Source organism: Zea mays, chromosome 2 (genome assembly GCF_902167145.1).
Source record: "Zea mays cultivar B73 chromosome 2, Zm-B73-REFERENCE-NAM-5.0, whole genome shotgun sequence".
In the NCBI taxonomy this organism is placed as follows: Eukaryota; Viridiplantae; Streptophyta; class Magnoliopsida; order Poales; family Poaceae; genus Zea; species Zea mays.
Genome location: NC_050097.1, coordinates 45,487,582 through 45,502,156, shown reverse-complemented (window position 1 = coordinate 45,502,156; position 14,575 = coordinate 45,487,582).

The following is a 14,575-nucleotide window of genomic DNA, read 5'->3' as shown; positions in this document are numbered from 1 at the left end:
CATCCAGGTTGTAGGTGACGTCGGACGTCGCCTTGCCTTTATGGGCCATAGCATAGGCCGAGAAGATGGAGCAAGGTTGGCCACCATGTGACGCCGACTTCAAGAAAACCAACGAGATAGTTAGAAATAACATCTAATCCATTGTTATATACCTAAATAAAAAAGAGGACGTACCTATGCTTCTGCATATTTGCCGAGGCGGCGGCTGCCTTGGTGGTGCGAGGGACCTTGCATCATCAGACGTCGTTCCCGGCTAGCGTTGTGCGCCTCGTCCCACTCAGGCGAGCACCACCTATCCACCATCTGCTCCCAGCACAGAGGATGTGCGGCGCACCAATATGGAATCATCTACAAAGTAAACACGTACACTGCATATCAGAAGATAAAATTAAATTCATGCATGGAGTACGGGTACCAAACATGCATGACTTTACCTACAGGTACTGGTCCCTAGTCAACGACATGGTTCGGGCTTGCTGCTTGGTCACCTTCTACCCAAGGACGGAGCCGTGGTAGCTGACGATGGCCTAGATTTGGGCCTCATAGTGCATGTCCACGACGAGCTTCTTACAGCTCGTGGTGGCCACCACATCTGCCCTAGCCTCGTATCCAGCCTCACATCTGTAGAAATCCTGCATACAAAAACGATGTATCCATACATTATTTCAAGAATGTGCAATGAATACGACATATTTTACATTATACTAAGACTTACCCACAACTCTTGCTTCACCCGCTCCGCCTTGTTATTGAATTCTCGGTCGTCCCGGTCTACTGCATCGGGGGCGACGACGTAGTGGTCGAAGGTGTAGGCTGGGCTCATCACTCCGGCGTACTCAACCAGTCCAAGGAAGTGTTCCCTGCACAACAGGCCGAGGATGCCATTGGGGTTGCGATGATGACCCCAGCATTCTCCACAACCGTCCAAGACCTGTCCAAGTGATAAATAAAAAGTATTAGTTTATATTATGATTTTGAACACATAATATGAACAAGAATGAAGAACATAAAGTTACATGCCTCTCCCATCCGGTCGAATCAGCGGCCACCTGTCCCAAAGTATGGGAAGCTGAGGGAGACTCGCGGGACCTCACAGGTAGACGCTCCTCGAACCTGAGGCGCAAGAACCTGAGGCTGCCTGCTGAGCTTCGTCGTCGTCCTGCTGCTGGTCGTCATCGTCCTGCTGCGCCGCCTGCTGCTGGACAAGGTCATCCTACTATGCCGTCTGCTGTGCTTCGTCCTGCTCTGCCTCGTCCACCGTCCTGCTCCTCCTCCCCCTCCTCCTCCTCAGCCAACCGCCCACCATATTTGTCCAACAACCTATAATTAAGAGTAAACAAATAAGCACATATAAAAAGATGTATTTAAAAACAGGTGCGAAATAAAAAGTCATATAGCATTACATCGATTAAAAATAATCTTCATATGTGTCGGGGTTAGCCGGATTATAACTCTCATCATCACTATCAACCATTTCATAGTCAACACCATCTGAAGGCGCAAGTTCGTCATTAATGTCGTTGCCTTCAAGGATTACTAAGTCATTCTCATTTTACACCTCATCATCCTCCTCATCAACAACCATTTCAATATCTACGTCCATTCCGATAGCTTCGATTAAGTCTATCTCAAATCGCCCTTCTAGCCCATCTTCTTGGAAGAACTCTCCATCATATGTGTCCAGGTCTAAGTTATAATCTTCATCGTTAGGAACAGGTAATCTCCTGTGCGGCGATACCTTATACACAACATCCCAACCCTTAAGATGTTCTTTCGTTTGGCACGCATATGGGAGATAATACACTTGTGTGGCCTATTGGACCACGATATAGACATCGTCTCCTAGTAAGGTGGAATCTTGTCGAATTTCGACTATCCCAAGATTAGAATGTGTCTGTGTCGTCACTTGAGGGTCAAACCAATGACATTTGAATATCACTGGAGTAAGAGGTTTGGAACCATAAAATTTGAGTTCATATATTTCTTCGATTCGTCCAAAATAATTGACATCGTCAAGGCCGGGCGTAAAGACTCCATAACACGTTGTTTTCCGATTGGGTCGACTTTTGTTGTAGTTTGTTGTGCGAAAATGGTATTCCTTGACGTCATACCCAGAATATTTCTTGACCCTATAAGCAAAGTCGTTGGCTACTTGTCTTCACTCGGCACTCATAGACGGATCTCTTTGGACTTGCAAGTATTCGTAAGTTAAAAGATGCTAAATTGAGTTCATAGACAGATCTCTTTGACAAACTAAGCACGTACCTTACGTTTGAACCAGGAAATGAAATCGGGCAATCCATTTCTCGCACCCTTTCTAAGAAGAGTATCATATTCCTGTGGAGTTGGGTCCCTTGATCGACGCCAGAATTCATGAAGAAATTGTTCCATGTATGGCATCACCTCTTTAAGGTTGGTTAATACATATAATAACATGATATGCCGCCACCCTTCATGTGTCAGTAGGGGTGTAATTGGATTGAATATGGACGGATATCAATGAAATCATATTTTTTTTCATATTTTTATTTGGATTCGAATACTGATAGCTTCGAATACGAATACAAATATAGATGTTCTCGAATACAAATACGGATAGTTGTGGATCGAATACGGAGCTAATCAGACACGGATAGCGTCGGTAATGAATATTTTTGTCGAATATCGTGTAAGACACCATTCCACACATATCATAGTTGTAATCACCTAGCCATATCCTCGGTGCAAAGGTAGCCCTCGAGTCTCTTTGTTGGATTGTTGGTGCTTCCAACAATTCTGCCGCAGCATGGGTGCAAGGGCAGCCCCTGAGCCTCTGCACAGGGTGAGAGGATGATCCGGGAACGTCTTGGATTTTTAATGATACACCTCTTTGTCACCTTTTCGCAAGGAGGAAGAGGGGAAAGCGTCACGCTACCCTCGATGGGCAATGAGCATGATGTCTCCGGTGAGCTGTTAATGGGTAATCCGAGCGGAGGCCCAAGGCTCGTTTGATAGGGGTCGACTAATGGTTCGGAGATGCACCCAAGGTACCTGCGGGTGAGTCGCCTGGTCCCAAACCCATTTGATGGGGTCCAAGGGCTCGATGCCTCCCTCCGATGAGATACCGTCATGATTCGCTCCTGGGGTCTCAAATATGTCTTAGCGTACCTCGGGATTGTAGCCTGAGCCTCGGCCATGTACGGACGTACCCATAGTCATCCCTGACTCTACACTCTAGGGCGGTTGTCAAACCCTGCCAAGGGGCCAACCTACTGTAGGATCTAGAGGGGGGTGAATAGACGATTTTGACTAAATAAAATACACTAGACAAATTTAATCAAAACAACAAGAGATGCAAGTATTTCTAGCCTTGACGAGACAACAAAATGTAATGAGCAATTTAATCTAATGCCACAAAGATAAACAATATATAGGTTACCAACTATTTATAAACAATATAAAATAGTTGAGAGAAAGACACCAAGATTTATCCTGTGGTATCAGTGATTTGCCGTTCACCCCTAATCCACATTGAGGTGGAATTCAAGCTCTCACTTGCTCCTCTATCAAGACACGGCTTCATCTTTGAGCCAAGTGGACAAGAACTCACTCAATACCTCGATTTCACTAGTGTCACCTTTGCCGCTCCGGCGAGGTAGGCGCAAACCTCTCACAATCAATCCCGCGGCTCATGCACAATCTTCACGGAGAGTTCAACGGGGACAACACCCTAGCCATCTAGAAGGCAACAACCTCCAAGAGTAACAAGTCGATGACGCTTGCCTGGTGTATCACCTAGTGCCTCGAAAGATCACAACGAATGCAAATGCACTAGAGTGTCTCAATCACTCACTAGAATGCGATCTCAATCAACTAGTGTGAGTGTTTGAGTGGGAGGCTCACAAATGAGTTCAATGTCTGCTAGAAATGGACAAGAGAGCCTCCACACACGAGCTACACTTCTATTTATAGCCCCTCAACACAAATGTAGCTGTTATGTGCAACTTGCACAGATTCTGTGCACACGCGGACGGTCCGCGCCCTATGGCCAGATGGTCCGCCATACCAGTAACGGCTATATCGACTGTTTGAAACCTATCAGAGCTGTCCGAAAAGTCAAGGTCGGACGGTCTGCCCATAGGGGCCGGATGGTCTGGATCCTGTCACACTTGAGTAATAGAGTGCATGATTAGTCCTAGTAATACGAGCGGACGGTTTGCCAATCATGGCCGGACGGTCCGCACATGGACCACTTACGTTCGGCTAAAAACCCTGGATGGTCCGTAGTACAAAGTCCCAAAAACACACCATCCCTGCCCAAACTCGATTCTTCTTATGCGGACGGTTCACCTGCCGGGGTCGGACAGTCCGCCACAAGAAGGCAGGGACAAACCTCTCTGGCAGAGTCGCGGACGGTCCGGTCATCTGGCCCGGACAATCCGTCGTCCTTAGAAAAAAAGTTTTTGCGCTGATTCAAAAGAATTTTAATTTTGAAACCTTTAGCGCTGTTAGCCCTCATGCACATGTTACCGTTTATGCTCTACGAGGCACTAAGTTATACACCATTCAAGTTCATTGACCCCTCTTAATAGTACGACTATCTATCCTATTAATCCAGTCCGTTTCTTCTCTAAACACCTGCTCACTAGCAAAAGCAAAAACCTATGTTTTTCCTTTGCCTTCACTTGATCCACAATCAATGATTATGATTCCTCAAGAACTTTGTTGTACCTTGTGGTTCAGTCCTGCAATCTTATCACTCAAGGAACTATTAGTCCATAATCAATTGTCATTAATGACCAAAACACCACTTAGGGGCCTAGATGATTCACAATCTCCCCCTTTTTGGTAATTGATGACAACATCACATATTTTTGAGTAAAGTAGATTTTGTTTCCCAATCTTTCTTACATTCTAGGTATAAGAAAGATTTGAGATGAGTTTTGAGTGACTTATCTAGATTTTGAAGTTCATCTGAAATGATGATAAGCCATCACAGAAAAACTCAGAGAATAGGAATAACTCCCCCTAAATGTGTGCATAGAGAATATCCAGATCACAAATTCACACACATAGTATATCAGAGTTTTTGGCGAAGACTTTCCTATAATTTTGGTTATCGAGGCACATAGTATTATGAAAAATGGAAGCGGCAAGTGAAAAACTACTTCGATTAACCATAAAGAGTTCAAATGGATAGAGCCTTAAACACAACAACGTAAACAAAGTTTTAAGCGACATAATAACTGAGTAGCATTAAACACAAATGTACCATAAGTAGCATAAATATGCAGCAAGATCAGCAAGCTCTCCCTTGAATCATCACTTCTCTCCCCCCTTTGGCATCAATTTCCACAAAGGGAACATCACTGCACACCTGGTGGAGGATGAGGATACATGTTGTAAAAATGAGAGCTAAAGCTGTCAAATATCAAAGTGAACTGACTAAAATCATTCTGAAGTTGCCGCTGTCTTTCATCCAGAGCGTGAATACTGTCACTGGTAGAGAGAGTTTCAAACTGTCTGGACAAAGCACCCATATTGTCCTGAAAGCTTTGTTGCATATTGTTCATTCGTCAAATGTGGAGTGCAAATGATCAAACCGGTCATCTACATGTGACATCATGCTTTGAAACTAGCCATCAATATGAGTCTAGAGCCCTTGATGCATCTAGTTAAAATAAGGATCAAAATAACCAGGGGCAGGTTGCCAGTACTGACCTTGCTGTTGTGGAGGTGGAGGTGGTGGCATGTGCTGCTCTGTAGGTTGATCATCGAAATCATGTCCATGAGCTTCCTCATTATCAGGGAATAGTGTGAGAGACCTGGTAAGAAAACCATTTTCATTTTTGAAACGCCTGAACGGGATGTGAGCAGTTTCACACCGCCCTTCGAATCTGGTTCTGGCTTTAATCAAGGCCATAATATATGGTGCGTATGCCAGATTCCGGTTCTTATCCATTTTTAGATCATTTAACTGGCGCATCATGAAAAGAACAATATCCATGACTTGATTAATAATGTTCCAGAATTTGTCATGGATCCTGCTTTTGTCTCCACTCTTTGGAAGAATGGTGACTCTAGCAATCTTGTTGATGACAGCCGGATGATGGCGCAACCCTGGAGTCTCACCGAACTGCCTAGGTATACCCAGCCTGGCAGGTTCATAGTATTGAACTATATCTTCAAACTGATCCTCAGTATAAAGATTGACTCCCTGAGATATAAGTGCAAAATCCAGGCTATTAGCCGCTGCGAATTCAGCAAATGTAGCCACATATCTTTTAAACCCAGTCATCCATACAATGAGCAAATCATCAATGTTGATTTCAGCAGTTGTAAGAAATTGCTTAACAGTTAATTCATTGAAGTCAGTTCTTTGACCCATGAACTCATATAAACCACAGGCCTGGAATTTAGCGAGTAAACCTTCCATAACCGTTTGGCCCTGCATGTAGTCCCAGTCAATAACTTATGTTTATGAAATTTTATATCCATCAGAGTACCCCAAAACACATCAAACTGCAACTAAGTATGGAAGTATTGAATGTTTGTGTCACTAAGCAGAGAGAATTGATCCATAGTTCTCCTTGAGGAATACTCAGCCATTGAAAAACGCATCTTGGGATAAGTCCGACCTGTAATATCAATGGGGTAGTCTGGATGAGAATGAGGAGCATCTTCGATATCCAATGAAACACTGCCCCAACTGATGATTGGGCTTCAGAGTCTGTGGCAGGATTATAGTCTGAATCGTCTGCACGACGACGTTTTGACAGAAATCACCTTGCCAGCTTCTTCTTGATACCACCGAGTCTACTGAAAAACATAATATAAATAATCCCAATACCAAGATGATATCAAGAGAAAAAGAATGACAACAAGAGTAATGGGGTAATCTGTCAGGGGGCAGACGTTCCGTGCTAGTGTATCGGACGGTCCGTGCATCCAGGGCCAGACAGTCCGCGCTACACCGGTGGACGGTCCGTGACTGGTCAGAGGCGATTTTGGATCCCTAATGTCCTCCAAACATGAATCCTAACATTTAGACAAAGATATCCAAAAGAGTGAACCCAAAATTTTATAGAGAGTTCATTGGGACAATCTTATCAAGTTCCACCAAACAATTTGAAGAAAAATCTATCCAAGGACAGACCAGGGACCAATTTATGTAAACCCTAAAAATTTCAATAATTTGATAAAGTGCATAGGAAAAGTTAATACCGAGAGGAAGACATCGTAAGTGAGCACCACAGGGATTCTAGGACAGTCCACGCTTTAAAATCAAAAGGGACAGCAAATACAAAGAGTTTTTTTTGAAGAAGGGGTAGGTGAGAGCGAGTGAGGCAAAAAGGAGAGGAATGGCTGCTGGTGCGTCGAGTGACATAAAACCCCCGTGCGAACCGTCCGCGTAACACGACCGAACAGTCCGCGACCTGATGGACGTAGACTGTCTGCTCGGCCATCCGGACAGTCCCACAGCCGAAGCACCGGACGGTCCGCTGTCAGGGGCGGACGGTCCACATCCTGACAGAGTGATTTCCATATCTTGTGTATTGTGTAGTCTTTTGCACATATAAAAATACCCTCATGTAATAAAAGTAAGTGATAAAAAATAGAAGATAAAGACCATCAAAAGTAATCAAACCAAGTATAATACGTATGTACTCATGTTCAAGCAACATTCGAGAGATCAATTATATTCATTTCACTCCGCAATTTGCAAAACCTTGCTTCATCTAGCGGCTTCGTAAAAATATCTGCCAGCTGATCATCTGTGCCAATAGAATAAACAGAGACATCTCCTTTGCCAACATGATCTCTTAAGAAATGATGCCTAATATCAATATGCTTCGTTCTTGAGTGTTGAATAGGATTTGTAGCCAATTTTACGGCACTTTCATTGTCACACAAGAGAGGAATATTTTTGAATGAAATCCCATAATCCAATAAGGTTTGTTTCATCCATAGTAATTGAGCGCAACAATTATTGACTGATATATATTCTGCCTCGGCGGTGGAGAGAGCAACCGAATTTTGTTTCTTAGATGACCATGAAACAAGAGACCTTCCAAGAAATTGACAGCATCCTGATGTGCTTTTTCTATCAACTTTACATCCTGCATAGTCCGAGTCCGAATAACTAATTAATTCAAATTGAGCTCCCTTGGGATACCAGAGACCAATATTTGGGGTATGCTTCAAAATTCTTTTAGCGGCCTTTAAGTGAACCTCTCTATGTGATGCTTGAAAACGAGCACATATGCAAACACTAAACATAACATCAGGCCTAGATGCAGTAATGTAGAGCAAACTACCAATAATTGAACGAAGAAGTTTTTGATCAACAATGGTACCTCCCTCATCTAAATCAAGATGACCATTTGTTGCCATAGGAGTCTTAATAAACTTTGCATTTTCTAATCCAAACTTTTTGAGCATATCCTTCAAATATTTAGATTGACTTACAAAGATTCCATCTTTCAATTGTTTGATTTGAAGACCGAGAAAGAAGCTCAATTCTCCTATCATGGACATTTCAAACTCATTTGACATCATTTTACCAAACTCATCACAAAATAGCTCATTAGTTGATCCAAAAATAATATCATCAACATAAATTTGACAAACAAATAAATCTTTACCAATTCTATTAGTGAATAGAGTAGTGTCAACTTTCCCAATTTGAAGCCTTTGGAAAGCAAGAAATCCCTAAGCCTTTCATACCAAGCGCGTGGAGCTTGCTTAAGCCCATAGAGAGCTTATACACGTGGTTAGGTCTTTTGGGATCCACAAAATCGGGAGGTTGTTCCACATACACTGATTCACTAATCTTACCATTCAAGAAGGCACTCTTAACATCCATTTGGTAGAGCTTGATATTATGAGCACAAGCATAGGCGAGAAGAATTCGAATGGCTTCCAATCTTGCCATGGGTGCGAATGTCTCACCAAAATCCAATCTTCTACTTGTGTGTAGCCTTGTGCTACTAGTCTTTCTTTATTTCTTATCACCAAACCATCTTCATTATGCTTGTTTCGAAATACCCATTTGGTTCCAATGACATTATGATTCTTTGGTCTTTCAACAAGCTCCCAAACTTCATTACAGGTAAAATTGTTTAATTCCTCATGCATTGCATTCACCCAATCGACATCAAGTAGGGATTCATCTACACGATTAGGTTCAATACAAGATACAAAAGAGAAGTGTTCACAAAATGAAGCTATACGTGATCGAGTTTGAACACCCTTACTTATACCACCCACAATTTGATTTGATGGGTGATCTTTTATGATTGAATGATGAATTCTTGACGTAATTTGAAAATCACTAGTTGTATTTCGAGGAGAAATTGCATGACCCGAAGTGTCTTGAACATGATCATCCTCAATTTCATCATTATGTTGGCTTTGTTGAATTTCCTCATTAATAGTTGAACAGGATGGAATGACAACCATATTATAATCATCGTCTTCTATGGCTTTATTTCACCAATAGCCATAGTTTTCATAGCATTTCTCAAATGTACTCCACCAACATCATCAAGGTTTTCATTTTCATCTTGAGAACCATTTGTTTCATCGAACTCTACATCATATGATTCTTCAATGATCCCATGAGTTTTGTTGAAAACTGAAAGGGAATTAGGCTTACACCTAGTCCTTAATTAATTTTGGTGGTTGAATTGCCCAACACAAATATTTGGACTAACTAGTTTGCTCTAGTGCATAAGTTATACAGGTGCCAAAGGTTCACTCTTAGCCAATAAAAAGACCAAGTATTGGGTTCAAACAAAGGAGCATGAGTCAACCGAAGGCACCTCTGGTCTGGCGCACCGGACTGTCCGGTGTGCCACCGGACATGTCCGGTGCACCAGAGGACTCCGACTTCAAACTCTTCACCTTCGGGAATGCTCGGAAGCCGGCGCGCTATAATTCACCGGACTGTCCGGTGCTCCAAGGATGAGCGCCCTCATGAACTCGGCAGCCTCGGGAATTCACTTCGGCCACTCCGCTATAATTCACCGGACTGTCCGGTGTACACCGGACTGTCCGGTGTAACAGCGGGGCAACGGCTATTTCGGCGCCAACGGCTACCTGTGACGCATTAAATGCGCGCGCTGCGCGCGCAGAGGTCAGGCACGCCCATGCTGGCGCACCGGACAATCTACAGTTCATGTCCGGTGCGCCACCGGACATGAAGGCGGGCCCAGAAGACAGAGCTCCAACGGTCGGAACCCAACGGCTTTGGTGACGTGGCTGTCGCACCGGACATGTCCGGTGTGCACCGGACTGTCCGGTGCGCCATCGAACAGACAGCCTCACCAAACGGCTAGTTTGGTGGTTGGGGCTATAAATACCCCCAACCACCCACCATTCATTGCATCCAAGTTTTCCACTTCTCAACTACTTACAAGAGCTCTAGCATTCAATTCTAGACACACCAAAGAGATCAATTCCTCTCCAATTTTCACACAACGCCCTAGTGATTAGAGAGAGAGATTTGCTTGTGTTCTTTCGAGCTCTTGCGCTTGGATTGCTTTCTTCCTTCTTGATTCTTTCTTGCGATCAAACTCACTTGTAATTGAGGCAAGAGACACCAATCTTGTGGTGGTCCTTGTAGGAACTTTGTGTTCCAAGTGATTGAGAAGAGAAAGCTCACTCGGTCCGAGGGACCGTTTGAGAGAGGGTAAGGGTTGAAAGAGACCCGGCCTTTGTGGCCTCCTCAACGGGGAGTAGGTTTGAGAGAACCGAACCTCGGTAAAACAAATCCGCGTGTCTCACTTCATTATTCGCTTGCGATTTGTTTTGCACCCTCTCTCGTGGACTCTATTATATTTCTAACGCTAACCCGGCTTGTAGTTGTGTTTATATTTGTAAATTTCAGTTTCGCCCTATTCACCCCCCTCTAGGCGACTTTCAATTGGTATCAGAGCCGGTGCTTCATTAGAGCCTAACCGCTCGAAGTGATGTCGGGAGATCACACCAAGAGGGAGATGGAGACCGGCGACAAGCCCACTACGAGCCAAGGGAGCACTTCATCGGAAGAGTCCCGCACCAAGAGGAAGGAGAAGAAGAAGGACTCCTCCAAACGGAAGGAGAAAAGATCTTCTTCCTCTCACCACAAAGAGAAGAAGGAAAAATCTTCTTCCCACAAGCCGCATCGGAGTGGGGACAAGAAAAAGAGGATGAGGAAGGTGGTCTACTACGAGACCGATACTTCATCAACATCGACCTCCGACTCCGACGCGCCGTCCGTAACTTCTAAGCGCCAAGAGCGCAAGAAGTTTAGTAAGATCCCCTTACACTACCCTCGTACATCTAAACATACTCCATTACTTTCCGTTCCATTAGGCAAACCGCCAACCTTTGATGGCGAAGATTATGCTAGGTGGAGTGATTTAATGAAATTTCATCTAACCTCACTCCACAAAAGTATATGGAATGTTGTTGAGTTTGGAGCACAGGTACCATCCGTAGGGGATGAAGACTATGATACGGACGAAGTGGCCCAAATCGAGCACTTCAACTCCCAAGCCACAACCATACTCCTCGCCTCTCTAAGCAAGGAGGAATACAACAAGGTGCAAAGGTTGAAGAATGCAAAGGAGATTTGGGACCTACTCAAGACCGCGCACGAAGGTGACAAACTCACCAAGATCACCAAGCGGGAAACGATCGAGGGGGGGCTCGGTCGCTTCCGTCTTCGCCAAGGGGAGGAGCCACAAGATATGTACAACCGGCTCAAAACCTTGGTGAACCAAGTGCGCAACCTCGGGAGCAAGAAGTGGGACGACCATGAGGTGGTTAAGGTTATTCTAAGATCTCTCATTTTCCTTAACCCCACTCAAGTTCAATTAATTCGTGGTAATCCTAGATACACACTAATGACTCCCGAGGAAGTTATCGGGAATTTTGTGAGCTTTGAATGTATGATCAAGGGCTCAAAGAAGATCAACGAGCTTGATGAACCCTCCACGTCCGAAGCACAACCGGTGGCATTTAAGGCAACGGAGGAGAAGAAGGAGGAGTCTACACCGAGTAGACAACCAATTGACGCCTCCAAGCTCGACAATGAGGAGATGGCTTTAATCATCAAAAGCTTTCGCCAAATCCTCAAGCAACGGAAGGGGAAGGATTACAAGTCCCGTTCCAAGAAGGTGTGCTACAAATGTGGTAAGCCCGGTCATTTCATTGCAAAATGTCCTATATCTAGTGACAGTGACAGGGGCGACGACAAGAAGGGCAAGAGGAGAGAAAAGAAGAGGTACCACAAGAAGAGGGGCGGCGATGCCCACGTGTGTCGTGAGTGGAACTCCGACGAGAGCTCCACCGACTCCTCCTCCGACGACGAGGACGCCGCCAACATCGCCGTCACCAAGGGCCTCCTCTTCCCCAACGTCGGCCACAAGTGCCTCATGGCAAAGGACGGCAAAAGGAAGAAGGTTAAATCTAAATCCTCCACTAAATATGAATCCTCTAGTGATGATAATGCTAGTGATAAGGAAAATAATTTGCGCACCCTTTTTGCCGACCTTAACATGCAACAAAAGGAAAAATTAAATGAATTGATTAGTGCTATTCATGAGAAGGATGATCTCTTGGACTCTCAAGAGGACTTCCTTATTAAGGAAAACAAAAAGCATGTTAAGGTTAAAAATGCTTATGCTCTACAAGTTGAAAAATGTGAAAAATTGTCTAGTGAGCTAAGCACTTGCCATGAGACCATTGACAATTTTAGAAATGAAAATGCTAAATTAATTGCTAAGGTTGATTCTCATGTTTGTATTGATTCAATTTCCAACCCTAGAGATGATAATGTTGATTTACTTGCTAGGATTGATGAATTGAATATTTCTCTTGCTAGCCTTAGAGTAGAAAATGAAAATTTGATTGCTAAGGCTAAAGATTTTGATGTTTGCAATACTACTATTTCCGACCTTAGAACCAAGAATGATATATTACATGCTAAGGTTGTTGAATTAAAATCTTGCAAACCCTCTACATCTAATGTTGAGCATGTTTCTATTTGTACTAGATGTAGAGATATTGATGTTAATGCTATTCATGATCACATGGCTTTAATTAAACAACAAAATGATCATATAGCATTATTAGATGCTAAAATTGCCGAGCATGACTTAGAAAATGAAAAGTTTAAATTTGCTAGAAGTATGCTCTATAATGGGAGACGCCCTGGCATCAAGGATGACATTGGCTTCCAAAGGGGAGACAATGTCAAACTTAATGCCCCTACTAAAAATTTGTCTAACTTTGTTAAGGGCAAGGCTCCCATGCCTCAGGATAACGAGGGTTACATTTTGTACCCTGCCGGCTATCCCGAGAGCAAAATTAGGAGAACTCATTCTAGGAAGTCTCACTCTGGCCCTAACCATGCTTTCATGTATAAGGGTGAGACATCTAGCTCTAGGCAACCAACCCGTGCCAAGTTGCCTAGAAAGAAAACTCCTAATGCATCAAATGATCATGATATTTCATTTAAAACTTTTGATGCATCTTATGTTTTGACTAACAAATCAGGCAAGGTAGTTGCCAAGTTTGTTGGGGGCAAACACAAGGGTTCCAAGACTTGTGTTTGGGTACCCAAAGTTCTTGTTTCTAATGCCAAAGGACCCAAAACCGTTTGGGTACCTAAAGTCAAGAACTAAAATTGTTTTGTAGGTTTATGCATCCGGGGGCTCAAGTTGGATACTCGACAGCGGGTGCACAAACCACATGAAAGGGGAGAAGAAGATGTTCTCCTCATATGAGAAAAACCAAGATCCCCAACGAGCTATCACATTCGGGGATGGAAATCAAGGTTTGGTCAAAGGTTTGGGTAAATTTGCTATATCACCTGACCATACTATTTCCAATGTTTTTCTTGTAGATTCTTTAGATTACAATTTGCTTTCTATATCTCAATTATGTCAAATGGGGTACAACTGTCTCTTTACTGATGTAGGTGTCACTGTCTTTAGAAGAAGTGATGATTCAATAGCATTTAAGGGTGTGTTAGAGGGTCAGCTATACTTGGTAGATTTTGATACAGCTGAACTCGACGCATGCTTAATTGCTAAGACTAACATGGGTTGGCTCTGGCATCGTCGACTAGCCCATGTTGGGATGAAGAATCTTCATAAGCTTCTAAAGGGAGAGCACATTTTGGGACTAACAAATGTTCATTTTGAGAAAGACAGGATTTGTAGCGCGTGCCAAGCAGGAAAGCAAGTTGGGTCTCATCATCCACACAAGAACATCATGACTAGTGACAGGCCACTGGAGCTCCTACACATGGACCTATTCGGCCTGATCGCTTACATAAGCATCGGCGGGAGTAAGTACTGTCTAGTTATTGTGGATGATTATTCTCGCTTCACTTGGGTGTTCTTTTTACAGGAAAAATCTCATACCCAAGAAACCTTAAAGGGATTCTTGAGACGGGCTCAAAATGAGTTCGGATTAAGGATCAAGAAAATTAGAAGCGACAATGGGACGGAGTTCAAGAACTCTCAAATTGAAGGCTTTCTTGAGGAAGAGGGCATCAAGCATGAGTTCTCTTCTCCCTACACCCCACAACAAAATGGTGTAG